This window comes from Amblyomma americanum, chromosome 4, assembly GCF_052857255.1.
Source record: "Amblyomma americanum isolate KBUSLIRL-KWMA chromosome 4, ASM5285725v1, whole genome shotgun sequence".
Classification (NCBI taxonomy): domain Eukaryota; kingdom Metazoa; phylum Arthropoda; class Arachnida; order Ixodida; family Ixodidae; genus Amblyomma; species Amblyomma americanum.
Genome location: NC_135500.1, coordinates 15,015,679 through 15,041,618, shown reverse-complemented (window position 1 = coordinate 15,041,618; position 25,940 = coordinate 15,015,679). Strand labels below are relative to the sequence as shown.

The window sequence follows — 25,940 nt, the reverse complement described above, 5'->3', positions numbered from 1 at the left end:
TTACGGATGACGCCATGCACCGTCTCCGACAGTCACCTCAACACGTGTCTTCCACTGAACGCGCAGCAATCAGCCGTCAAATTAAGGAGATGCTTCCAGACGACGCGATTCAGCCCTCCCGTTGTTTCTGGGCGGCACCTGTCGTCCTCGTGAAGAAAAACGTTGGCACACTGCGGTTTTGTGTTGACTACCGTCGCCTAAACAAAGTAACTAAAAAAAGATGTTTATCCCCTTCCTCGATTCGACGATGCTCTCGATCGCCTCTGCTATGCAAAATATTTCTCGGCCATGGACCTCAAACCAGTATATTGGCAAATCTATGTAGATGAACGGGACCGAGAAAAACCGCATTTATTACTCCGGACGGGTTCTATGAGTTTAAGACAATGCCATTTGATTTGTGCTCTGCACCCGCAACGTTCCAAGGGCTGATGGACACATTTCTGGCAGACCTGAAGTAGCAGACATGCCTCGTCTACCTTGATGACGTTGTTTTGTTCGCACCAACGTTCGATGAGCACCTTCGGCGCCTCGAAGTTGTGCTGCAAGCCATAAAGTCTTCTGGGATAACGTTAAAAAATGAGAAATTCCACTTTGCGTACACTGAGCTAAAGTTCTTGGGTCACGTCGTCAGTTACGAGGGAGTTCGGCCGGACCCATACAAAGGCAAAGCTACTGCCAATTTCCCTCCACCGCAGGACCAAAAGGCAGTCCGCCGCTTTCTAGGATCATGTGCCTACTACCGTCGCTTTGTGAAAGATTTCGCTCGAATTGCTGAACCCCTGATGCGTTTGATGAGGACAGACACGCCTTTCACGTGGCACGCCCGTCAAGCCCAAGCATTTGAAACTCTTCAACGCCACCTGCAAGCACCTCCAGTTCTGGCTCACTTCGACGAAAACGCAGATGCGGAGCTTCATACTGACGCAAGCAACGTCTGCCTGGGTGCCGTTCTGGTTCAAATCCACAGCAGTGGAGAACGAGTCATCGCTTACGCCAGCCGCTCTTTGTCACACGCTGAAGCTAACCTAACTACTCAGCAACTGAGAAAGAGTGTCTAGCGATAGCGTAGGGGACGTCGAAATTTCGACCCTACCTTTATGGAAAATGTTTTACTGTGGTTACGGACCATCATGCCTTGTGTTGGCTCGCGACCCTCAAAGATCCGTCAGCCCGCCTGCTCAGATGGAGTCTGCGCCTCGAACAATACGACATGACAGTGGTGTACAAGTCCGGCCGGAAGCACTTGGACGTCGATTGCCTCTCGCCCGCCCCGATCGAATCCCCAACGAAGGATGGTAACTACGACGACGACATCAGCTTAAATGCGATGAGTGCAACGAGCCTCGCTGAAAAACAATACGCCGACCCGGAACTTCGGCACCTCATGGAGTTTCTTAACGGTACCCGCCCGACTGTCCCGAAGGCTTTCAAGCGCTCGGTAGCGTCACTCTGCGTTCGCCATGGTGTCCTCGTGAAGAAAAATTTCCCCGCAAACAATCAGCAATACATTATTGTCATGCCGACGAGCCTACGTGACGAAATCCTTCAAGCTTCACACGACGAACCGACTTCTGGACATTTGGGTGTAGCCGGCACGCTTGCAAGGATCAAAGAGAAGTATTACTGGCCCCGCCTTCAGTCGGATGTTGCGCACTACGTCAGAACGTGCCGAGGCTGTCAGCGTCGCTAAGTGCCCTCAACAAAACCAGCTGGATTCTTGAAGCCTATAGCAGCACCATCGCGGCTTTTCCCGCAGATCGGGATGGACATGCTGGGCCCATTCCCTATTTCTCTTTCGGGAAACAAGTGGATCATCGTTGCAACTGACTACCTGAAACGATGCGCGGAAACATCAGCTCTGCCAAGCGCCACAGCCCTTGACGTGGCAAAAGTTTTCATCGATCAGATCGTTTTGCGTCACGGTGCACCGGAGATCCTAATCACCGACAGGGGTACAGTATTCATGGCTGACCTCCTGCAGCAGATTTTACACCACAGTCATAGAGACCACCGAAATACGACATCCTACCACCCTCAGACGAATGGTTTAACGGAATGATTAAACAAAAGGCTAAGTAACATGCTTTCAATGTAAGTCGACGTTCAGCACAGAACTTGGGACAAAGTGCTCCCATGCGTCACCTTCGCATACAATACGGCCGTACAGAAAACGACAAACATGTCATCGTTCCGTCTCGTTTACGGCCGCGACATGACCGCGATGCTGGACGCCATGTTGCCGCATGTGGACGACATCGACCAGAATGCGGATCTTCACACATTCCTGCACCTCGCTGAAGAGGCTCGTCAGCTGGCCAGAGTGAGTATTCTCGACCAACAATGCCGAGATGCCCAACACTATAATCTCCGACGCTGTGAAGCTCGGTACACATTAGGAGACCGTGTGTGGGTCTGGTTTCCCATTCGCCTACGCGGACTTAGCGAAAAGCTCTTCTGCCGGTATTTTGGACCCTACAAAGTTATCAGGCCAATTGGAGACCTCAACTATGAGGTCGTTCGTGACGGCTTTCAGAAGTCTTGGCGATCCCTGCAACCTGAGGTGGTACACGTTGTCCGTCTCAAGCCTTACTACGAGCGATAGCGGTAGAGCTGTACTTTCGCGCGCACATCATGATTTCCCTAGTGAACTTTTTTAAAAAAACACACAGGCTACGCATCAGGACAATGCTCTTTCTTTCCGGGGGGCCAGTGACACGGTGAACTTAGCTAGAACGCGCCGCCTAAAAAAAGAAGAGGAAGCGATCTGGAGCTGTGGTCAAGAAGTTCGTCGAAGCCCGCCGCTGTCTCTTGTGGTCAGTGATCTCCAGTATTCACGCGTTACACTATCACCATTCTGAAGTGTATCTTTTTCTTAAAGCGGAGTAATGGCTCACGCCCAGTGAGTCATCAATTATATAAAAAATAATTCTTTATTTCATTTTGATTGGAGGACTCAGGAGTGAAAGCCGTGACAACAGCTTGACGTGGATCCATACTACTTACAAGTTCACACAAGGACCGCTAGCGTATCATTGCTTCTCAGCTTATATTAGCACATGTATTACAAACACTTGTGACAGTCATCGAGCGTATAGAAGTTACTGAAATTAAATACAGTGAAATAAATTAACAAAAGTCACCAAGCAAAAAAATAAAAAAACAAATGGGCATCAGAGCATATTACGCATTGCGCATAGGCAAATGTTCAAGGGGTCGCTGTGGGGAAATGGCTTGATAGAAGCCAACGCCCTTTCTGGGTTGGCAGAAGCAAGCCAGAAGAAAATGGACGTTCGCAACAGCGACCTCTTGTTGTGTCCTATCGGCATCAGGAGTCACACCGCCTCAAGAAGGTCGCCGACAAATGCGGTGTTCGTGTCGTATTTTGAGCCCGGAAAAGCTGGGACGCATGTGCCGCCTGGTAAGTGACGTCAAGAAAAGGTCTGCCGGCAAATTTAAGCGCACCAAACCGCTCACCAAATGTGAGATTGGCGTGGCGTATAGCATCCCCCTTGCCTGTGGCAAACGTTACATCGAACACACGGGGCGCTGCATCAATGAACGCTTACTTGAGCATCGCAGGACAGCGGATTCATTCACTTGCTGAGATCAGTAAGCTGACCACGTTCGCCGTTGCTTGCACGAGCGAGCATACAAGCCGCTTTTGAAAGAAACACGTGTGCTGCGCATGTTTAGCACTTTTATTATCACTTTTTCTACTACTTCTTCTCACTTGGTAGCAGCGACAACGCCCGGAAACAACGCCTGACCGTCATTCTGCTCTTGTCGCAGATTACCGCCGGTGAACCCGTTTTTGAAGCTTCCGGATATCGCATCAGCGCATGTGCCTACAGTGACGGCTTGACAGCACACCGTACGGAGCACAAGCGGCGTAGGCTGACCTGACATCGGCTGATCACCTGGCGATGTAACCATCGGCCCCTGCGGCATCGGCAACTGGCGCGTTCGTCAAGAAACAGACATATATAAGGATCGTTCATCAGCGTGCCAAGCTCAATTGGTAGCAGCGACAACGCCCGGAAACAACGCCTGACCGTCTTTCTGCTCTTGTCGCAGGTTAGTACCCTGTGTGCACTTTTGGTCGGCTATTGTCTTGTCGCTGCTGCCAAGTGCGGGTTTCTGCCTTCCAAAATCTTTTTGTTTGTGTGTGTTGCTTTGTTGCTTGGGCCACGAGGAAATGGATAAGAACTTGGTTATGCTTAAAGAAGAAATAAGGGCAGATTTTCAAAAGCTCAAAGATGAGCTCCGCCAAGAACTAAAATTGTCACGCGAAGCGTCTGAACACGACCTTCGTACGGAAATGCGCGCAATACGGAACGAGCAGAGAACCACGGCCCAGAGTATGGAATAAATGGATTCCAATATTGAAGAACTGTAAACACAGTTAGATGCAGAAATTGCCAAAAACAGAACACTGGAAACAGAAAAATCAAGAACTGCGAGCAAAATGTGAGGCACTCGAAAGGAACGCAGATGAACGCCACAAGAAAATCGTTGGCTTGGAACAATACTCAAGGAATGCAAACATTGAGATCAAAGGCATCGAATTAAAGGAAAACGAAGACGTTCTAGACATAGCCTCCAAAACAGGTGATGTCATTGAACTTCCCATCATTCCAAATGATGTAGCTTGCCACCTAGTGCCAACTCGAAACAAAAATGAAACCAACATCATCGTTGAGTTTAAATCGCGTGCGAAGCGTGATGCAACTCTCCGAAAGGCCAAAAAAGCCAGGCTTACTTACGCTGACTTGGGATATGCCGACTTGGGATCCAGTTCCGGTTCCAGGCGAGTGTATGTGAATGAGCATCTGTGTCCGACACTCAAGAAATTGCTTGGGGCGGCAAGCAAAAGGAAAACTGAGCACAAGTGGAAATCGGTTGGTTCATTCAGTGAAAAAATCTACGCAAAGCAGACAGAAAAATCAAAGATCATACAGATAGCAAGAGAACGCGACCTTTCACTGATAACTAGCACAGAAGTAGCTCAGAAGTAAAGTAGTAGACGAGCTGTATGGAGTATCAAGCCTTTGCCCTACCCTAATCAGTTCCAACCCCTTCCTCACAGAGTGTTTCTCTCCTTCATATTAACAACCAATCAGCAACTAATAAGGAAGATACCATCAGTAATCCTTTAAGCCAGTTTCATTCCATATTCAATACTATAATGTTCACTGAAACTTTGTATTACGAAGGATGTAGCACATACAACATTGGCGGATACAAGGGCTTTTTTCTCAATCGACCAGGACGGAGAGGTGGTGGTATTGACATTTACACTGAAAACTCCAAAAAATATGAACTAATGCCAGAATATAGCAAACAAACTGTGGATTTTAAAATATTATCAATACGCAACAGCAATGAAATATTATCAGCTGTGTACCGCCCACCCAGCGGCAATATGCGCTGCTTTCTGAACTTCTTTGAAGAGTTTCTGGAATATGTCTCAGCAATGAAATTACAACTTATATGTTGTGGAGATTTTAACATAGATGTGCTAGTAGAGAGTAACACAGCTTTAGACTTTATTACCAGGCTGTCTTGAACTGGTTTCATGAACATAATTTCTACGGCCACTCTTATCGCAGTCTAAACCGCGTCTGCACTAGATCTAATTATCACGAACATCGAAACAACTGTTCAGTATGCCGGCACCACCTGGTCTGATGTGAGTAATCAGTGTCCTGTACTCATGTTTTATTCCATCCACACAAATGCCAAAAAAAGATTCATCTGCGGAAGTGTTCTCTTTTCAGTGCATTACACCCGATGCAATGGAATCGTGCGGAGAGGCATATTCGGTTTTTATCAAAACGTTTGCACGTATATACTCAAAGCACTTTACCTTTGATGCTGGTAAACCATCGAAGAAAACAAAAAAAACGTGGCTGACGAGATATCACGCGCGAATGATAATAACACTCTATATAGCGCTTTTTTTGCACACGCGCACTGCAGAATCACTCCAAAATTTCAAGAAGTTCAGAAATAAACTGAATGCTGACCTAAGGCGGGCTAAGTTCGCGTATTATCACCAGCTATTCTCTAATGTTTCAAGCAAACACCATAACGTTGCCTGGCATGTCATAAACAAAGTCTTGGGCCGAAGTGGTTCACACTCAAACTCTGATAGCATCGTTGTTGACGGGCAAGAATACACTGGCCAGTCGCTCGCTGATTACTTTAACCAACACTTCATCAGTATAGGTCATACAATACCCCCCGCGACACATAAACATGATATAGCCTTCAACAAAATTGACAGCTTTTTCCTCCATCCAGAGACTTAGCGGTAGTGTGCACAGCATTCAGTCAGCTAAATAACTCTGCTGCTTTAGACTGCGACAACTTACAAATCAAGCCTATAAAATATGTTTTAGATTTGCTTCTGCCTGTACTTGTGCATATTTTTAATTTAATTTTTGAAACTGAAATTTTTCCCGATGAAATGAAGCGATCCTGAGTTTCTGTCATATACAAAGGTGGTGACAGAAACACCCCAACTAATTACAGACCAATAAGTATTATTTCTATTTTTTCGAAAGGAGCAGAAAAAAATTATGTTCGCTCGTCTTTTAATGTATTTTACAGCCAGAAATATTTTCCACAAAGAATTACATGGCTTTAGAGCCGGATGATCTACCGAAACTGCGCTACTGACAATTCAGGAATTTGTTCTGGAAAATACTGAGAAAAATTACTTTACACTTGGCCTCTTTGTAGATTTCACAAAAGCATTTGGCTGCCTAACCACAACATCTTCCTAACTAAGCTATCACGGTATGGAATTCGCTGAACACCTCTTGAACTAATGAAGTCATACTTAATGAACAGAATACAAATGGTATGTATGGGGAGACACCAATCAAGTTTTCTGCCAGTTAGTAAGGGTGTACCACAAGGAAGCCTCTTAGGACCTCTCTTATTTAATATTTTTATTAATGACATTGTCCTCATCAGTAGGTCAGCAAAATTTGTCATATACGCCGACGAGTGTTCTATACTTACGGCTGGCCTGGATGCAGACGTGTTAACTAGGCAATGTGAAGACTTTCCTATTAACTTGTCCTCAAGGTCGCAATCCAATGGACTGAAAAGAAATCCCAGAAAAAACTAAATAATGGTATTCAGAGCAAAACATAAGACGTTTCAATCAAATCATGTCATAACCTATGAAGCACAGAATATTGATCTTGGAGAATCACTTAAAATACTTGGAGTGACATTCAGCAGCACATTAACCTGGGATTTGCATGTTGCTAATATATGTAAAAAATCTCCGCTGTAGCTGGACTCGTCTCGCGTTGTCGCACTTTCCTTCCAACACGTGTTAAGCTCCAAATATACCATGCCTTATTTGCTTCATATATCAACTATTGTAATCCTGTCTGGAGCACCACAACCAACACAAATAAAAAAAAATTTACATTCCATAAAAGAATTATACGATACATCGGGAATCTTGAACGCTTATCGCTTTTCGCAGCCTATAAGGTCATTCCTGTCTTTTCATTACACGATTTCCGAATTTTGCGTACATACTTCTCTGACTAATTCATTTCGTGACTTTTTAATTGCCGCCGCTTCACTAAAACGCCACGAACCAGTCGTATCCACACGAAACACAGAAAACTGGCAAGTTCTCCGTTTCCGAACAAATTATAAGAACGAGTCATTGAAACATAACCTCCCCTCACTGTTAAACAAGTTTAAATTTAACGCTAAGCCCACAAGAAACGACTTGCGGGAACAATTTCTAAATGCATTGTAAAAACCTAAATGTCTGTCCAGCTTTTGATCACATTGTGTTTCGTTATGAAATACTGACGTCCATTGCATGATTATCGCCTACGATAGTTGGTTTTTGAACATGTAATATAATCAGTTCTATACAGAGTTAGTTTTTGTATTGTATACACTAGCCGTGTTTTCTTTGTATATAACATTGCATACAATATTGTTTTCTTGTCATATTGCAATGATGTATCTGCACAGCTCTACCTTGTTATGGGCTCTTGGGCCTCGTAAAGCTGCCCCGAGCAGCTTTTTCCCACAAGCGCTCCTACCATGTATATATGTAGTGAAATAAATGAATTTGATTTCATATATATATATTAATGATCTGCCTTCAAACGTAACATCTAGAATACGCATGTTCGCTGACGACTGTGTACTTTATCGTGCTATTCTCAATACCACTGGCCAATCTTCTCATCAAAATGACCTTAATGCTGTACAAGAGAGGTGTAATGAGTGGCTAGTAGAACTTAACCCAGGCAGGTGTAATCTTTTGCCCATTAGCCATCGCCTTACTCTTCTAATCTTCTCTGACGCTGCTCCCTTCATTCATTCACCTTACTCTTATGACATCAGCGTTTCCTCCTTCAGAACAGCATCCGGATTATCACCCTTATCGCTCCGCCGTCGCATTGCCAGCCTATCTTTATTTCACAAATTCTTCTACAGCCCTATGCACATCGCACTTTATATTCTTCCCCCAGCACGCATATCTCATCGCACCAGCCATCACCTACAAGTTGCCCGTCCACGCTCACGCACGGTCACTTTTTCCAATTCCTTCTTTCCTAGTGCAGCCGCAGACTGGAACGGCCTTCCAAACAACGTTGCCATCATCACTTGCCCAAGTCTTTTCGCTGAAAATGTAAAAATTTTCCCGTTATTGTGAATTTGTGCTGTTCATTCTTGCCACCCTTTATGTAACACCTCTTTTTGGGGCCTTTCAGGTAATAAAATGAAATGAATACTAAAAGAGCCAAGAAAATTTTTGAAGCAATCTGTATATCTGCTCAAAGAGAGAACTGCATCAGCAGCCCTTCTGTTGCGCTCCAGAAAAAAAGAAATAGATTATCCCAAGGCAGATGCGTTTGGTGGATCAGCCGGGCAGGCGATGAGGTGGCCCGCCGATTGTTGAATGCGGGTGCCAAGACATCCTTATGCCTATGTTTTTGTTTTGGGTTTGTTTTCGTTTCTGCCGCCCTGAATAATTGTTAACTGGTCGCGGAAAACTTTTCAGCCCTAGGGATCACTAGTACCCCTTTGCAAATAAAAAGTCTGCTTCGTGGAAGAAACCTCACTTGAAGTCCGGCGTCCGTGGTGTCTACTCTTTGTCCGTGTCTTTGTGTACGCTGGAGTGATGTCTCATAATTATACCCAGAACAAACTTAGCCGTCATCATCAGCTTGACTACACCCACTGCAAGACAAAGGCCTTTCCCATGAATCGCCAATTAACCCTCTGTTTTGGCAGATGCGCCCAACCTATGCCTGCAAAATTCTTAATCTCATTCGCCCACCTAACCATCTACCGCCCCCTGCTACGCTTGCCTTTTCTTGGAATCCATTCCGTTACCCTTAAGGACCAGCGGTTATCTTGCCTTCGCATTACATGTCCTGCCCAAGCCCATTTCTATCTCTTGGTTTCGACTAGGATCTTATTATCTTCCGTTCGTTCCTTCACCCACTCTACCCGGTTTCGGTCTCTTAACGTTGCATCTGTCATTTTTCTTTCCATGGCTCTCTGCGTTGTCCTTAACTTAAGCTGAACCCTTTTCGTTAGACTGCACGTTTCTACCCAATCAATCAATCAATCAATCAATCAATCAATCAATCAATGAGCATTTAATTCACCAACAAAGTGTACAGGTAGTGAAAAAGGGCGACGGAGAAAAAGCTGCAAGTTTCGCAGCTTGACAAAAGCCCCGTCCGCCCCTCGAGCAGCGACAGGCTATAGTACATGCAAAAAAAAAAAAAGACGCGCATGCACACACACTGATAACAAAAGAAAAAAAAACATGTAATCGATGCTGATCAAGAGTTACAAAGACAGAAATACCACTCAGATCTCTCATTTGTGATAACATATGTTGAACAGAAAACTGTGACGGAATAGCACATGGTTATCAAATATGTAAATCTTGGAAGGCAGATGCATGCAGTACACAAGAGACACAGAAAAACACGATTGCACTTGTAATTGAATATTTAATCCATTTTTGTCTAGTAAAATGTTATGCATATTACCTACAAGAATAATTCTGTAGGTGATTACCGTAGGTGATTACCGGTAAGACATAGCTGCTGTGCACTTTTCTGTTGAGGGATATTGCTAAACTGCCATTCATGATCTGAGAGAACCTGCCATATGCGCTCCACCCCGTTCTCAACCATTTCCCTCTCATTATCCGGATCAGCTGCAACTGCCTGCCCTGCATAGATGTATTCTTTTAGTTAACTGCTGTGCCCTTGCTGGACTGTTGAGCATTATTTCCCTTTTTTATAGGTTAATTTTTAGACCCACCGTTCTGGTCTACATGTCTAACTCATTGATCATGTTTGCAGTTGATCTCCTGAATGACTTAGCAAGGCAGCGTCATCAGCGAATCGAAATTACTTAGGTGTTCTCCAATAACTCTTATATTCATCTGTTCAAATCCAGGCTTCGGAACACCTTCTGTAAACAGGCGGTGAATTGCACTGACGAGACCATGTCTCACTGCCTGACACCCTTCCTTATTGGAATTTCATTGCTGATTTTATGGAGAACTATGGTAGCTGTGCACTTTATGTATATATTTTCCAGTATTTTGGCATAAGGCTCTTCTACACCCTGATTCCGCAATACCTGTATGACAGGTGGGGTTTGCACTGAATCAAAAGCTTTCGCATAATCAATGAAGGCTGTACATAGGGGTTGGTTATATTCTGCGCATTTCTCTATCACCTGATTGACAGTGTAAATACAATATATCGTTTAATATTCTTTACAAAAGCCTGTCTGATCATTTGTTTGATTTAGGTTTGTGGTTGCCTTGACTATATTACATACATACATACATACATACATACAAGTTTTATTCTCCACAAAGAAGTGGAAGGAGGCGGAGGGAAAAGCCGTACATTTGTGGCTTGAAAAATCCTCCGCCCCCTTACAGTGCATACAGCAGCAGAGCGGGACAATAGACAGTCACATTTTTTTTTGTTGCAAAGAGGAAAAAAAAATAAACAGCACTATATCGCATCACAAAATAAAATAAGCCTAAATAAGAGTTTCAATAGAACACTGGGTTTCGACTCCTGGAAAAACATTTTTTTTAAAAGTAAACAATGCAATGTAATTGAACATAAAGATAGACCTGTGCGTTCATTCACGAAAAAGAGTATGAGTAGCAAAATATTTGTACATATTTGGAAGAGACATATTGGATACATCAGCGCCTTCTTTTTCTGCAGCATTCAATAATCGCGGAAGGTTATACCGGAGTGTTTGTTGTCCATAGGCAGTACGACATTTTGGAACTTTCCATCGTTTTGGAGTTCTGGTGCTGTAGATGAATTAATTGGGTTTTAATTCTGCCATTTCAGTAAAAACTGTACTCTCTCGTTGGACACTTAAACGGTACTGCCTGCATAATTTCTATTCGTAAATATTTCTTAGTTTCAATAAATTAAGCGAAGCAAAGATATCTGAAGAAGGCGCTGTGTATTCAACGTTTTCAATTATTCGTACTATTTTTTTCTGTAGCCTTTCAAGCTTCAACAGATTAGTTTTTGTTGATGTTCCCCAGACTAAATGAGAGTAGTTTAGGTGGGAAACAAAGAGAGCGTTATAGACCATTAGTTTAACCTTTTTTGGCAGAGTATAGCGGTTGCGATTTAAAATTCCAGTTATGCAGCTCAGTTTGCTGATTAGACTGTTTACATGATCATTCCATTGTAAAGTTGAAGTACAATATACCCCTAACACCTTGACAGTATCTACCACATCAATGGCTGCGGATCTAATCATTACGGTTCCTTGTAACGAAATTTGTTTACTTTTTGGTCGAAAAATTACCACCTTTGTTTTGTTTGCGTTAAGTTTTAATTGATTGCTGGAAATCCACGAGTCCAATTTGCGCAGAAAAATATTTGCTTTAGTAATTCCTTCAGCTTCAGAACGTGATGGCACCAAAGCACTCGTGTCGTCGGCATATATAACGAACTTGGTATCTGAGCAGATGTGCACAATATCGTTAATGTACAAATTAAATAGGACAGGGCCTAAAATGCTACCCTGTGGGACTCCTGAAATTATTTTTTTTCTGTGAGAAATGAAACCATTTATGTCGACATATTGAAATCTATTTGATAGATAACTTTGGAGCAGGGTCAAAACATGTCCCCGGATACCATATTGATGCAGTTTTTCAAAAAGGATAGTATGACTAATATAATCGAAAGCTTGGCTAAAATCAACAAAAATACCGATAACAATACATTTCTCTTCAAAATGTTTTAGAATATATTCCTTATGGTCCAACAGCGCCAGCTCTGTAGACCTGTCCCTTCTAAAGCCATATTGCGAAGTAGTTATTATATTATGCTTGTTGCAGAAGCACGATATTAGATCTAGGATGATTTTCTCGAGACCTTTCGAAAAGGCAGGAAGAATTGACACCAGTCTGTAGTTAGATACATCATTTTTATCACCTTTCTTATATAAGGCTATCATCACACGGGCGACTTGCATTTTTGTTGGAAAGACAGCTGTAGAAATGCAGAGATTAAAAATATGCGCTAGAATGGGGCTGATTATACGTATCACATACTTGACAGGTCTTATTTGTATACCATCTGCATCAACACTATGAGAATTATTTAAACTCAAAAAAAGAGAACACACTTCATTTGCATCTGTTGGTTCAAAAAATATTGTGCTAGAGTTTTTCTGCCCTAAAGTTTTGTATGATGTTGTCTGGTTTTTAGTAAAATCTGTTAACAAAGTAGTCATTAAAAATATTTACCATTTCTTCTCCTTTTAATAATTGTCCTTCGTGAAAAACTTCTTCAACTATCTGTTTTTTCTCGCTCCGACCCTTCAGTGCATTTAAGTTATTCCACATTAAGTCAGTGCGCTTTACGTTGGAACCGAACATATTCTGATAGTAGAGTTCTCTTGCTTTTCTTAGCTGCTTAGTCAAGTCATTACGAAATTTTTTGAACGTAGCGAGATCAGATGCTGTACGAGTTCGCATAAATAAAAAGCGATTACCTTAGCAAATACCTTGTAGCGAACGGACAGTAAGCTGATTGGTCCTTAATTTTTCAAGTCCTTGGCGGCGCTCAATAATGTCCTGATTACACTGCCCCCTGTACAGCATTGGGTAGAACTCCTGGGCTACTTTAACTATGTTACCCATATTGCTAATGACGTTGCCCTTCTTGTCTCTTAACGCATACATCTGGTTTTTACCTATGCCTAGCTTCCTCTTCACTGCTTTAGGTCAGTTCCGTTCTTCAGAGCGTGCTCAATTCTCTCCATACTAAACTTCTTTATGTCGGCTACCAAGGGAGTGGTTGCGGGCTAGTTGGTATAACATTGCTGAAAATGGAACAGCGCGAACACAGGACGAAGAGAGGAACGCACAACGCAGGCGCTGACTTACAACTGATCAGCGCCTGTGTCGTACGTTCCTCTTTTCATCCTGTGTTCGCGCTGTTCCCTTTTCAGCAATGTCCGCGCTTAGTTATCAACTTCAATAGCTCTGCTAGTTTTATTCTGTCAGCATTGTTAGAGCCCTCATTCTGTGGCGTTTATTAATCAGGTCTTTGGCCTCCTGAGACAGCTTGCCCGTATCCTGTCGAACCATCCTACTGCCTACTTCTACTGCACACTCCGTACTGATAGGTGTCAGATTATATTTCACTGTATGAACATTAGGATCGTCTTCCTGAGTTAAAGCTGAATATCAGTCCTGCAGCGATATCCTGAATTCCTCTATTTTCCCTCTTACCGCTAGCTCGTTAATAGATTTCTTCACTAGCTTCTTCCGTTCCCTCTTCAAGTCTAATATAATTCGAGACCTTACCATTCTATGGTCGCTACAACGCACCTTTCCGAGGACGTCCATATTTAGAACAATGCCTCGTTGAGCGCATAGTATGAAGTCGATTCTATTTTTAGTCTCGGCATTGGGGTTCTGCCAGGTCAACTTCCTGTTCTCCCGTTTGCGAAAGCAGGTATTAATGATCCGCAAAATATTTCTATCTGCGAAATCTATAATAACTCTCCCCTGCTATTCCTAGAACCTACCCCATAGACGCCTACCGCCTGGTCGCTAGGTTGCTCCTTGCCCACCTTCGCATTAAGTCGCCCGTCACTACAGTACACTGTGATTTTACTTTGTTCATTGCAGATTCCACATCTTCATAGAAGCTTGCAACGGTGTAGTCATCGTGGCTGGATGCAGGCGCGGAGGCCTGCACCACTTTCAGCTTGTACCTCCTATTGAGCCTAATTATGGCATCTGCCACCCTATCAATAATACCATAGCGCTCCTCTACTTTGCCTGCTATATCTTGATTATTGAGGAATCCCACAACACTTAGTTCTCATCTATCCGCTCATCCGCGATAGCACATCATGTGCCCGTCCTTCAGTACTGTATACGCCTCACCTTTACTCCTAACTTAACTAATCTCTTTGGCGTCCCATTTAATGCCCGCTAGTCGCTCTAACAGCACTGCTAGGCTAGCCTCACTAGATAGGGTTCTAGGATTAAACTTTACCAGGTACAGCTTCCAATGGCGGCCTGTACGGAGCCAGAGATTCTCAGCACCTTCCGTTTCGTCACAGGTCTGACCACCGCCTTGGTCGGTTGCTCCGCAGCTGCTGGGAACTGAGGGCCCAGGGTTAATAGGTTTATTCATAGAGGGTTGTGGCTAAGTACTACACCAGGGTGGCCAAGTCCTGTTCTGGTGAGGGAGTGCTTGGTCGGTTCTTGTCTCCGAGATCAGGCCGCACCCCAGGCCTGGTTACGAAATTTGATCAACACAGAGTTTCTTTTTTCTCAAACACGGTGGAGAATTGCGCGCCACCGGGATTCGAGTCGCGGACCTCTTGTCGGCGAGGCGGACGCTCTACCTCGACGCTATCGGTGCACCACGAATAGGCATGAATTACGAACACGCTTTGAGAAGTCGTGGTGCAGCGCCCTCGAAAGAACGGAAATACGGCTCGACGGAACAGAGTCGCCATTCCAATTCTGCCTCTAAAGCTTCGATTACCTACGCCGAACCCGTTTCTTATCTTGGATCTCGAAAGTGAACGTGCGCAGCCTACGACTGCCGGCGCTTCTCACTGACCTCGTTCTGAAAATGTATTCCGACAGCACTGTGCTTTCCGAGGGCTCTACATCCGGCACTCGTGCTCAGTTTATGTATTTTCAACGCGCCTTTGGTACGCTCTTAAAAACAGCTTACGAAGACACACTAGCTGTTCGCAACACTCTCACCTGTTGTGACAATTGTCTGTGATGCACCTTATTTAGTGCGGTTTAGCGCCTAAAGATTCTTTTCTTTTTATTAACTCGCCGGACAATTCGGGCTTACGACCACGCATCATAATAAACATTACGATGACGTCTTATTTTGAGATTAAGAAAAAATTTCTTGTGGCCTGTTCCACCCCGTAAGCCACCTCACAAAGGCTGCATGTGTAAATACATTCAATGCGCTGACACAATCTCTTTATTTATTATTTATTTATTACAGAGACCTGCAGCGCCAGAAGGCATTATTGCAGGAGGGAAGACAATAACTTCTGCTTGTTTGGCCTAAAGTACCGCAGAAAACAAAAATACAATGACACAACTAATAATACACGAAGAAAATCATGCAGTGAAGGAGGACAACCGCGCTCCGTAAATACAATGACACTTATGAAATGAAAGACACACGCAAGAGAACTGCGCGCCACGTCACACACCAGATAAGAATAAGCGGAATTCAACTTCCGTGCAGCACTCAGTGACGCCGGCTGGCAGCCTGTTCCACTCATTGATAGTCCGTGGAAAGAGCGTGGTTTAGTGGATATCTGCCCTACATTTATTCTCACGTATCTTCCACTGATGGTCAAGTCGTCTAGAAAAAAAAGTGAGGTTGAAGCAGGTACCGGTCTTTCTCAATGCTCAGCTTTCCAAAATAGATGCGATGCATGATTTGCAACCTCATATGTTTCCTACGGTTAGCTAAAGATCCCCAACCAAAGTGGTTTTTAAGAGACGTGACACTAGTTGAGAAGCTGTAATTATTAGACACAAAGCTCGCAGCATTATTCTGGACGAGCTCGAGCATGATAGATAAGTAAGCAAACAGGAGGTCCCACACAGGGCAGGCATATTCAAGAATTGGTCGTATGTAAGTGAATAACGGGAGTTGATTGACATTCGACTGTAGTTTATTGAAATTTCGCTTTAAGAAATTGAGCATAGTGCAGAATGTGGTTGTAATATACTCAACGTGCCTCGTCCATGTTAGGCTGGATGTAAAATAAACGCCGATATACTTATATTCAAGTACTTTTTGAAAGGGAACATTATGTAATGGGAGCACCTTGTTTGTAATGGAGAACGCTTTCGAGTGAAATAGATATTGTGGCATTTTGTAACGTTCAAGGACATTTGCCATTATGAGCACCAATATTTGATGGAATCCCAGTTTTGCTGAAGTTTTAACTCATCAGGGGAACTTTGCACAACATGGTAAACGACACAGTCGTCAACATGCAGCCGACCTTTGCAGGTAAGATCCAAAACAATATCATTGATATAAATCAGAAAAAGAAGGGGTCCAAGAACAGCCCCTGCGGTACACCTGAGGAAACATTTACATAATTTGAGTGCGAACCATCATCAAAACATGCAGCATGCGGCCCTGAAGATACGAATGAAGCCAGTCGATGACAGTGGGGTGCAGACCAAGACAACTTAACTTGTGTAATAATAGTAAACAAGGTACAGAATCAAAGGCTTTCTTAAAATCTAGAAATACGCAATCTAATTGAGAGCCACGGTCAAAGGAAGAAAACAGATCATTGCTAAACTCAAGCAACTCAAGCATGAGAATCAAGGTGTTTCATGACTGCGCTGTATATTATGTGCTGCGCCGACCAGAAAACCTCAGATCGCATAAAGTCGTTTCGATTGCATTCTATTGCTTCTGAAATTTCACGATAAAAGATATACAAAACCATTGATTATACTGCGCTCTTAAAAGTTAGTACAGTGGACAGGTGCGCATCTGTTACAGACAGTGGTTTTTTGTCTGCTGAGAAACCCCACTGATGCCCCCTATAACAAAAGAGACCAGACATTCTCTAGTTTCCATTCCATTATTAAGTCGAGAACGCACCAAAAATGTACATTTTTGCCTCGCCAAGTAATTATTTCTTTGCCTGTTCACCCGTCCACTCCACTAGAAAAGTCCCGAAAGTAAAATATACGCAAACAAGTGAGTTTTTCAACAAGGGAGTATTAGCACTACACTGGAGGTCGAACCTATACCTGAGATGCGCAACCGGTGATGTGTGTGGCGCTTTAAACGCCTACTATCGCCCCAATTTTCAATGTTTGTTGAAGAACGACAAAACTGACTATCGTCAAGCTTTACTGAGCCGGGTCGCGTTCTGCGAACCCGTGGTACATTCTCTAACATCATCGCGCTATCACTCCTTTCGCACTTAAGATTCTGGGGTGGCACGCATGCATCAAGAGAGGGCCAGTGAGGAGGTTGATCGTGCCAAGCATATACTCTTGACGGAATAATGGCGCAGATCAAGTGACAGGACAGCAGGAGAGTACAAACTCTCCTGCTGTCCTGTCACTTGATCTGCGCCATTATTCCGTTAAGCATGTCTGACCAACTTGCCCAATCCTTTACGCTTCTTAAGCATATACTCCCTTCGTAGAAAAGCACACTGGCCTTTCAACATAGAATTCGTTGAGCATGGGGGTCCTGCATGTCGATCCATCATGTAGCGAACGCAGCCTCGACATTCCCATGAGCACAAAATGATACACGGAATCAAAGGATCTTCCTTGTTGATAGAAGTTTAATTTACATTATAGATCGCTGTGTTCTTCCTGAGACTCTGCTCAAGTACGTCTCCAAAGGACGCTGCTTTAAGATAAAACATATAGCAATAATCAATACTCTATGGCTGTCCAGAGTGCTGAAATTCAGTGTCCTAGGTACAAAACGTTCTCATGACACGAAGCGAGACTCTCGCAAGTGACGTCGGCATGTGAAGCTTAAAAAGAAAGTTTTGTAGAAGATTGAACACAGATCCTCTGCGCTCACTAAAAAAAATACTGGAGGGGACAATGAAGCTCTGTTTCACGAATATGACGCCAAAACGTTGACAGTTTATTGCCCATATATATGCGGAACTGGTCATTATCAACTTTACATTCTTAGATCCATGGGAGTCTGCTGCACCACCGCTGGAGCCGTGGTGCAGCGGTTAAGCGATGCCCCACTGCCGTGCTATGGCCCCGAGCGTTGGACCCCAGGTTGCTCTTCCCGAACAACCCCTCGCGACCAATCTTCAACTGCCACCTGCCACAATGGTAAGTTTGCTCGCAATCCGGTGGGCACGTTGTGATGACGTCACGGGAACTAGGGGACCGACCTAGTTTGCTCCTCCGGAGATTTATTGCTCCCAACGCTGACGGCGCAGGATTTACTGCAGAACAGGAACCCTGTTGCGTTAATGCACATTTCTCATGTAAGCTTAGTTATGACTGCTGATAGATCGTCACAGGAAGTGAAGACTCATTCCCGACGTCTGCCTTCTAGAAATGCACCCCAAGCAAAAACAAAATGGAATGGTAACCGACTAGCAGCAGCGGCTGTGGTCAACGAAGCAAGCTAATAATTCTGCACGCATTCCTCAGGTTGGTGCTGTTGGCATGCTTGTAGCAATTTTTGTTGGGCTATTTAACCACAGCTGCTGCTGCTGCTGCTCCGCTCTTTTACACAAGTTTGAATATTTTTATTCAAGCGATATTTTTAAGCGACCTTGTTGCGTTTGAGTGCTTTTGCTCATAATGCCGTCGAATGTTGAGCCCGCAAAGCAAATCGAAAACTTCGAAGTTAGGTTCAATAAAAAATTTAAAGAACTTCTCGACCAGCTTGCGACGAGTGTCTAGGAAAAATTGCTTGATGATGGTCTCGATGTCAGGGGCCTCAAAACAGAAGTTGATGGAATGAAGGGGAGTCTGTAGTTGGTAAACAAACTTGGTGAAGACGTGCGCGGCCGGCAGGTTGATCTCAACGTCTCATATAAATCTATAAAAGCTGAGAAGAATGCTCTCCGAAAAATACTAATAGATCTCGAGCAATACTCTCGACTAAACAAAGTCGAGATCAAGGGAGAGGCGTGCACTCAAAGCGAGGCTTGCACGGCCATCTTGACAGCAATTGGCGAGAAAATCGATTGCCCTGTGACGGTCGCTGGCCTAGAGATCAATCATCGTGTGCCAACAAAATCGGATGACCAAAATTTTGTTTCACGATTCTGCTCTCGGTCACACAAGAAAGTTTGCGATGAAGACTCGAAAGGTGAGACTGAACACTAGCAGTTTGGGTTTCCGAGGATAAGACAAGAATCCTGTTTTTCTATATGATCATTTCTCCCCTGACAACAAAAAGTTTTTGCGAAAGCCTTAAAGCTCAAAAAGGAAAAGAAGTGGTGATTCCTGTGGACCGACAATTGCCGCATCAAAGCACGCCAAACTAACGACAGTGACGTATTCTGAATCTCTCCTGAATCTGATTTTTCTATTGTTTTGTTAAACTTGCTCTTTATATTAGGTAATCACCTTTTTTAACAATGGCGACTTATTTCTCACCATCTCAGCTTGAATCTTTTTCTGCTACGCCTTGTCGTTCATTTATTCCTTTTAATGCGCGTAGCATTCGCAAACATTCCGATGACCTCTCTAGTTTCTTATCATCCATTCGTCAATGTTTTTCCATAATGTGTATCAGTGAAACCTGGCTAAGCCCAAGAGACCAAATCTTACACTCTTTTCCATCTTACTCAGCCGAGTACTGTCATCGAAGGGATAGCAACCATGGTGGTGCTGCTGTTTTCATATCCTCTGTTTCATTAGCACAGACGTTCCGACTTGCCAATCAATATATCTATTTGTGAGTTTGTATGAACTGAACTTGATAAATCCTTTGTGTCACAAGATTCTAAGAACATTATCATTGGATACATAAATCGATCACCTTCATCGTCCGTTGGTGAATTTTGCTTCTCCTTCAGTGAAACTTTAAATAAACTTTCACTGGAAAAAAAGAATGTCATTATCATGGGTTACCTGAATATCAACCTCATACAATCCGCAACATCGTCATATGATGAAAACATAACTGTATCAATGGCCATGTTTATAAATGTTTTTTAAATGTTCCAACAAGATGCTCTAGAAAAGGACATAGTTCTCTTATTGATCATGTGCTTTTTAACTAAACTACTTCCGCCGATACAGGTGTAGTCAAAGTCAAAACAAGCGCTCATCACCTTATTTTTGTGCGAATAAAATCTACCCTTGCTGATGGTCACGTTCAGGTTACCAAGAAAAGCTAGAATTCATCACTATTTTTTGAAAAGATTGCAAAACACAGGTTGGTTACCAATTACTGTGATTAATAACACTCAAACTGCACTTGAATTATTCACCGCTACACTTGCGAAAGCCATTGATGCATCGTCTACCACACTAATATGTTGCAAAAAAATGTATGGGAACCCTTATAACCCATGGTTAACGGCAAGTGTTTTGAAATTTCTACGGAAAAAGGATAACCTCATTAAACAGACTAATAAGCAGCCATTTAATATTCACTTTTGGACGCGATATAAAACTTACAGCAATATACTCGGAAGGCTCCTTAAAACTTCTAAAAAGAAATATTATGAATCTAAATAACTCAAAGCTGGTAGGGACTCTAAGAAACTGGAAAGTTATCAACTCATCTTAAACAGGACTGCTACTACGACTTCAATAACAGAAATCCAAGCAGTAACGCATATTTGTCATGACACTCTCGACATTGCTAATGCTTTCATTGAATGATTTGTAATCGATGAGCCTCTTGCTGCTCAGCCAGTTCATGTGTACCCTCGCCTGCCTCATAGTTTCCTTGTTTGTCCGGTTCCCCCGGATGAGGTGTGCACCGTCATTATGAATCTGAAAGATACAAGCCCTGGTATTTAAAACTTCTATTCTTGTCATATCAATCTAATATGTTCTGTGATATACCATTTGTTTTCTCACATCGTGAACCTCATCTTCAAGACAGACATCTTCCCTAACGCACTAAAAAACAAGCTAAACTAATAGCTGTCTTCAAAAAAGGCGACAAAGGCCTAACTAATTATATGTCCATTGCTGTTCTTTCCTTCTTTAGCTAAGTAACTGAAGATTATTCGTCGTCCGTCTGAAGAATTATCTTACAAAATTTAACATCTTCTAATCAGTTTGGCTTCCGGTCTGGTGTCTCAACTGAAATAGGTTTAATTTTATTAAAAGATAAAATAAAGAAGCTATTGATTGCGGTAGTTTTAGTGACAAATTATTCATCAATCTCTCAGAGGTGTTTGACTCAATTAATCACAACATATATTTGAGAAATTAAATGCCCATGTAGCATCTGGTCCTGCACTACCATTTATTCGCAGCTACTTACTTAACCGAATCCAAGCTGTTTGCATTTCTGGTACTTAGTCTGCACCGAAGACTACTAGTGTTGGCCTCCCTCAGGGTTCCATCCTTGGACCACCTATTTTCCTAATGAACATTAATGATCTGCCATCTTGCCTTACCTCTTCTGAATGTATATTATAGGCTGATGATACCATACTAGCATCGGACAAGTCAATAGATTCCTTAACACATAAAGTGAATTCTGATGCCCCAAATTTAGCAACCTGGTGTAGAAAATATATGGTGAGTGTTACTGCCTCTAAATCTAGCTTTGTCATCTACTCATCTCCCCATAAGACTATTCCTGAATCTCCACATATTTCCCTTGACTCTCACATACTCAGGGCTAAGGAGCATGCGATGTTTCTTGGGGTTGAACTTGACAGCCACTTAAAATTTCCTTTCTCGCACAACGCAGCATTTCCAATACATGAGTGAGTTTCGCAGCCAAGACCGCTCCTGACCCTTTCAAGCTTGCGTTTGTCTGTTTAGAGACAGGTTGTGAGAAAATACCAGTGAGACCGAGTTTTTAAACTGAGGCAAGGGAACGCTGAGATACTGTAGAGCTTTGGAATCCCAACTGATGCCACCGACATTATTTGGCTGCACCCTTGCGGTCAAGCCTAAGCTTTATTGACTCATCAACGTTAAGAGCTGCGCCTCAACTATCCCATAACTGTCCATTTAAATGCAAAGCCTAGAATACACTCTGTTTTTATCTTGGCAGAAAAGGGCCAAGTCATTGCCATAAGCTAAATCCTTAATTTCACATCGAGCTAGTGAGACGCCACGAATAGCTGTGTTTTGGTTGCTACTGACATGTTCAAGGCATAAAGCGAATAACAAATGCTATACTGGGCAGCCCTGTCGAACAGTTCTTTTAACTGAAACACCTGATTCAATTCATGCTTGACCCGAAGCGCGCAGAAAAAAAAGTGTGCACGACAAGCAAGACTTCGAGCGGTTTGTGTCAAGTGAAACAGTATTGGTAATTTATGCTCGCCAGCCGTGGCTACCTGGCGTATGTCAATAAATGCGGACCCCATTCCGCAAGCCCACCCTAGAACACCTTTTGTTCTTTTGCTAAAAATAAATTTGTTCATCCTCCTCCATGGCTGTTGCTTCAGGTGCACCTACCATGATACAGAACACCGGATTATGGCCGTCGTGTGCAGCGATAAGCAGCATTCAACTCTACTTTTGAAGCCATTGACGCGCATGTGCTATTGCCACTCCCTCTTCAGTGTGCGGTGACATGCTACGAACTGCGCAAGGAATTTGGGTGCGTCGAGACGAAAGGCTTCATCGTCGCCCCAAGGAGCGAATTCACACATCGTTCACCGAGAAACTGCGTGAGAGATTTTTTCTTGCATGTGGCTGGAAAAAACGTACGACATTACAGTTGTCGCTTGTTACATTAGTATGTGCAATTGGAGGTAGTGGCAGCTTTTTTTTTTTTTGAGGGGGGGGGGACCAAACGTTCTCAATGCATTTACGTCGAATGGGTATGGAAATGCGGCCCTAGTAATGAGCAGAATGAAAATTCAGGGAGACCTTTGGAGCCGATGTATTTCTGCACGTTATCTTTATTTATTTAATACGCACTGCTAGCCTCTTGTACGAAGGCTGTTTCAGGATTGGGCGAGTAGAAAATTAAAAGCCAATTAAAAGGCGGAATGTACATATTGTTACGTACTCAGGTGGCACTGAGCGTCTATTTCAAGAGGTTTAGTGTCGGGGCGGAGAACTCAACCCGACCAGGCCGACCAATTTCTTTTTTCTATACGCTTCCGATCTCCTCCGCTTCCTCGTCGACACAAAGCACTTTACACTTCTTCCTCCGCAGACGAAGCCTCCCACGGCGAGCTAAGCAGTGTCCCGAGGGCTGAATCGTTCGATCCGAGCAATATGCACCACCTGGGTCTTTCGTGAGCATCGGCCATAGTCAGTAAGGCGCGAGACGACGTAGTTCAAATCACTGATGCGCTCAAACACAACAAATGGGCCAGTGTAGCGGGACAGGAGCTTCTGACACAAACCACGCTTCCGGAGCGCCGTCCACAACCACACGCGATAGCCAGGGTCATAGGAGATAAGCTGGCGGCGGATGTCGTAGCGGTGTTTAGAGCGCTGCTGTGAGTCCGAAATGCGGAAGCGGGCCATTCGACGTGCTTCTTCAGCTCGGCAGAGTATGGCGGCGATGGAAGGCCTGTCGTGGATAGAAAAAAAAAAGAATGCTGTCGATGCAGCGGCGGTGAACGCGAGCGTACACAAGGTAAAATGGGCTGTAACCAGTTGTTTCATGTTGTGCAGTGTTGTACGCCTACGTAATAAAACGCAGGATGTCATCCCAGTTCTTATGGTCAGAATCGACGTGCATTGCCAGCATAGTGGTGAGGGTGCAATTTGTGCGTTCGACGAGGCCGTTCGTTTGTGGGTGATACGGTGTCGAGTGACGAAAATTGCATTCGCAGCGACGAAGAAGTTATTCGACAACGTCCGCAGTAAACTGGCGCCCACGATCACTGATGAGAACGAGAGGAGGTCCATGACGAAGAATGAGAAAGCGCAGAAGAAAAGTAGACATAACGGAAGCAGTAGCGGACGGTATGGCGGCTCTTTCACAGTATCGTGTTAGGTGGTCAACCAACACGATAACCCAGCGGTTACCATTCGCAGACCGGGGAAACGGGCCAGCAGGTCGATGCCCACTTGCTCGAATGGTGTGGTTGGAAGTGTGACAGGGTGCAGCTGGCCTGGCGAACACGACGTAGGAAGCTTAACACGCTGGCACTGGACACAGCTGGCTACATATTATTTAATAGTTTGACTCATTTTGGGCCAGTAAAAACATTCTTGCGTGCGGTGGAGGGTCTGGGCATTTCCCAAGTGGCCAGACGTGGCATCGTCGTGCATCAGTTTTAGAACAGGGATGCGAAAGCTTTCCGGCACGACGAGAAGAAACCGTGCACCGCCGGGCGTGAAATTCTTCTTGTAAAGCAAACCGGCGCGAATACAGAAACGGGCAGCAGCAAGGGAATGACTGACGGCGTCGAAGAGCGCCGTTAACGTCGTGTCCTTGCGCTGTTCGTACTTCCACTGGTTTGGATCAGGATGTGGTTAGGATTAGGATGCACAGGTACCATCTTGCTCAGCACGACGTTTTTTAAGGATCAAGAAGTGCTGGCCATACGGGAGCGAGGTAGTCGTCGAAGTTGTCGCCATCGTAACCACCAGTCGTCGGAAGTGGCAAGCGCGACAGACAGTCAGCGTCGGCGTGTTGACGACCGCTTTTGTACACGACATTGAAGTTGAACTCTTGTAGTCGCAAAGCCCGGCGGGCAAGGCGGCCGCATGGGTCACGGAGGTTCACGAGCCAACAGAGCGAATGATGGTCGGTGACGATGGTAGAAGCATTGCCGTACAGATAGGAACGAAAGCGCTGCACAGCAAAAACTACCGCGAGACACTCTTGTTCGGTAACTGTGTAGTTCCATTCCGACTTGCTAAACGATCGGCTGGCATAAGCTATCGTATGCTTATCTCCGCCGTAGCGCTGGTTAAGCAGAGCGCCAACTCCGACACCACTGGCGTAGGTGTGAACTTCGATGGGAGCAGACGGGCAGAAATGGCGCAGGATAGGGCCCTACGTCCGGAAAAAATTCACATGGTGGAATGCAGACTCACAGTGAGGGGTCCAATGAAATGGCACGTCTTTTTGTAGGAGGCACGTGAGAGGGGAGGCGACGTCGGTAAACCGCGGAACAAAACGGCGAAAATACGAGCATAGCGCTAAAAAACTGCGAAGTTCCTTGAATGATTGCGGCGCTGTGAAGTCAGTGATATCCTGAACCTTCTGGGGATCTGGCGGGACACCGATCTTATCAACCAAGTTACCGAGGACAATTATTTGGCGTTCGCCAAAATGACACTTCTTAGAATTAAGGAGCAGCCCCGCTCTTTCAATGCACTAAGGTGGCAGTCTGGGCATGTCGATGATACATGATGGAAATGTACATCGCAAACAAAGACGAGGACACAAGAAAGACACATGGGACACACGAGAGCTGACTTGCAACAGTTTATTGCCTGTTTTTTTCGCTATAAATAGTGGTCCGAGGTTCGAAATAAACTGTTACAAGGAAGCGCTCTTGTGGTCCATGCGTCTTCCTTGTGTCCTCGTCTTTGTTTGCGCTGTATATTTCCATATTGCAATGCAGTCGAGGCGATAGCGGGGCGGCTGTTCTGTTCGCTAAATGTCTTCCCAAAGAACACAACATCATTCAAATAACACAAACAAATCTGCCACTTCAGACCACGCAAAATAATGTCCATGAAACTTTCAAATGTGGCAAGTGCT

The 25,940-nt window shown here is 44.2% G+C and overlaps 1 protein-coding gene across 14 annotated transcripts in view; it reads right to left on the bottom strand.

The window, feature by feature from the left end:
• The window catches only part of LOC144127803 (FMRFamide receptor-like), a 1,107,197-nt gene that overhangs the window by 661,149 nt on the left and 420,108 nt on the right, over positions 1-25,940 (bottom strand). Inside the window, exon 5 of one of the 14 annotated variants that reach the window (XM_077660725.1) lies at positions 7,033-7,114. The exons of the other annotated variants lie outside the window; for them this stretch is intronic. The gene's annotated coding sequence lies outside the window, so the exon portion shown is untranslated. The remainder of the gene's footprint in view (positions 1-7,032; positions 7,115-25,940) is intronic. 14 annotated transcript variants of the gene reach the window in all.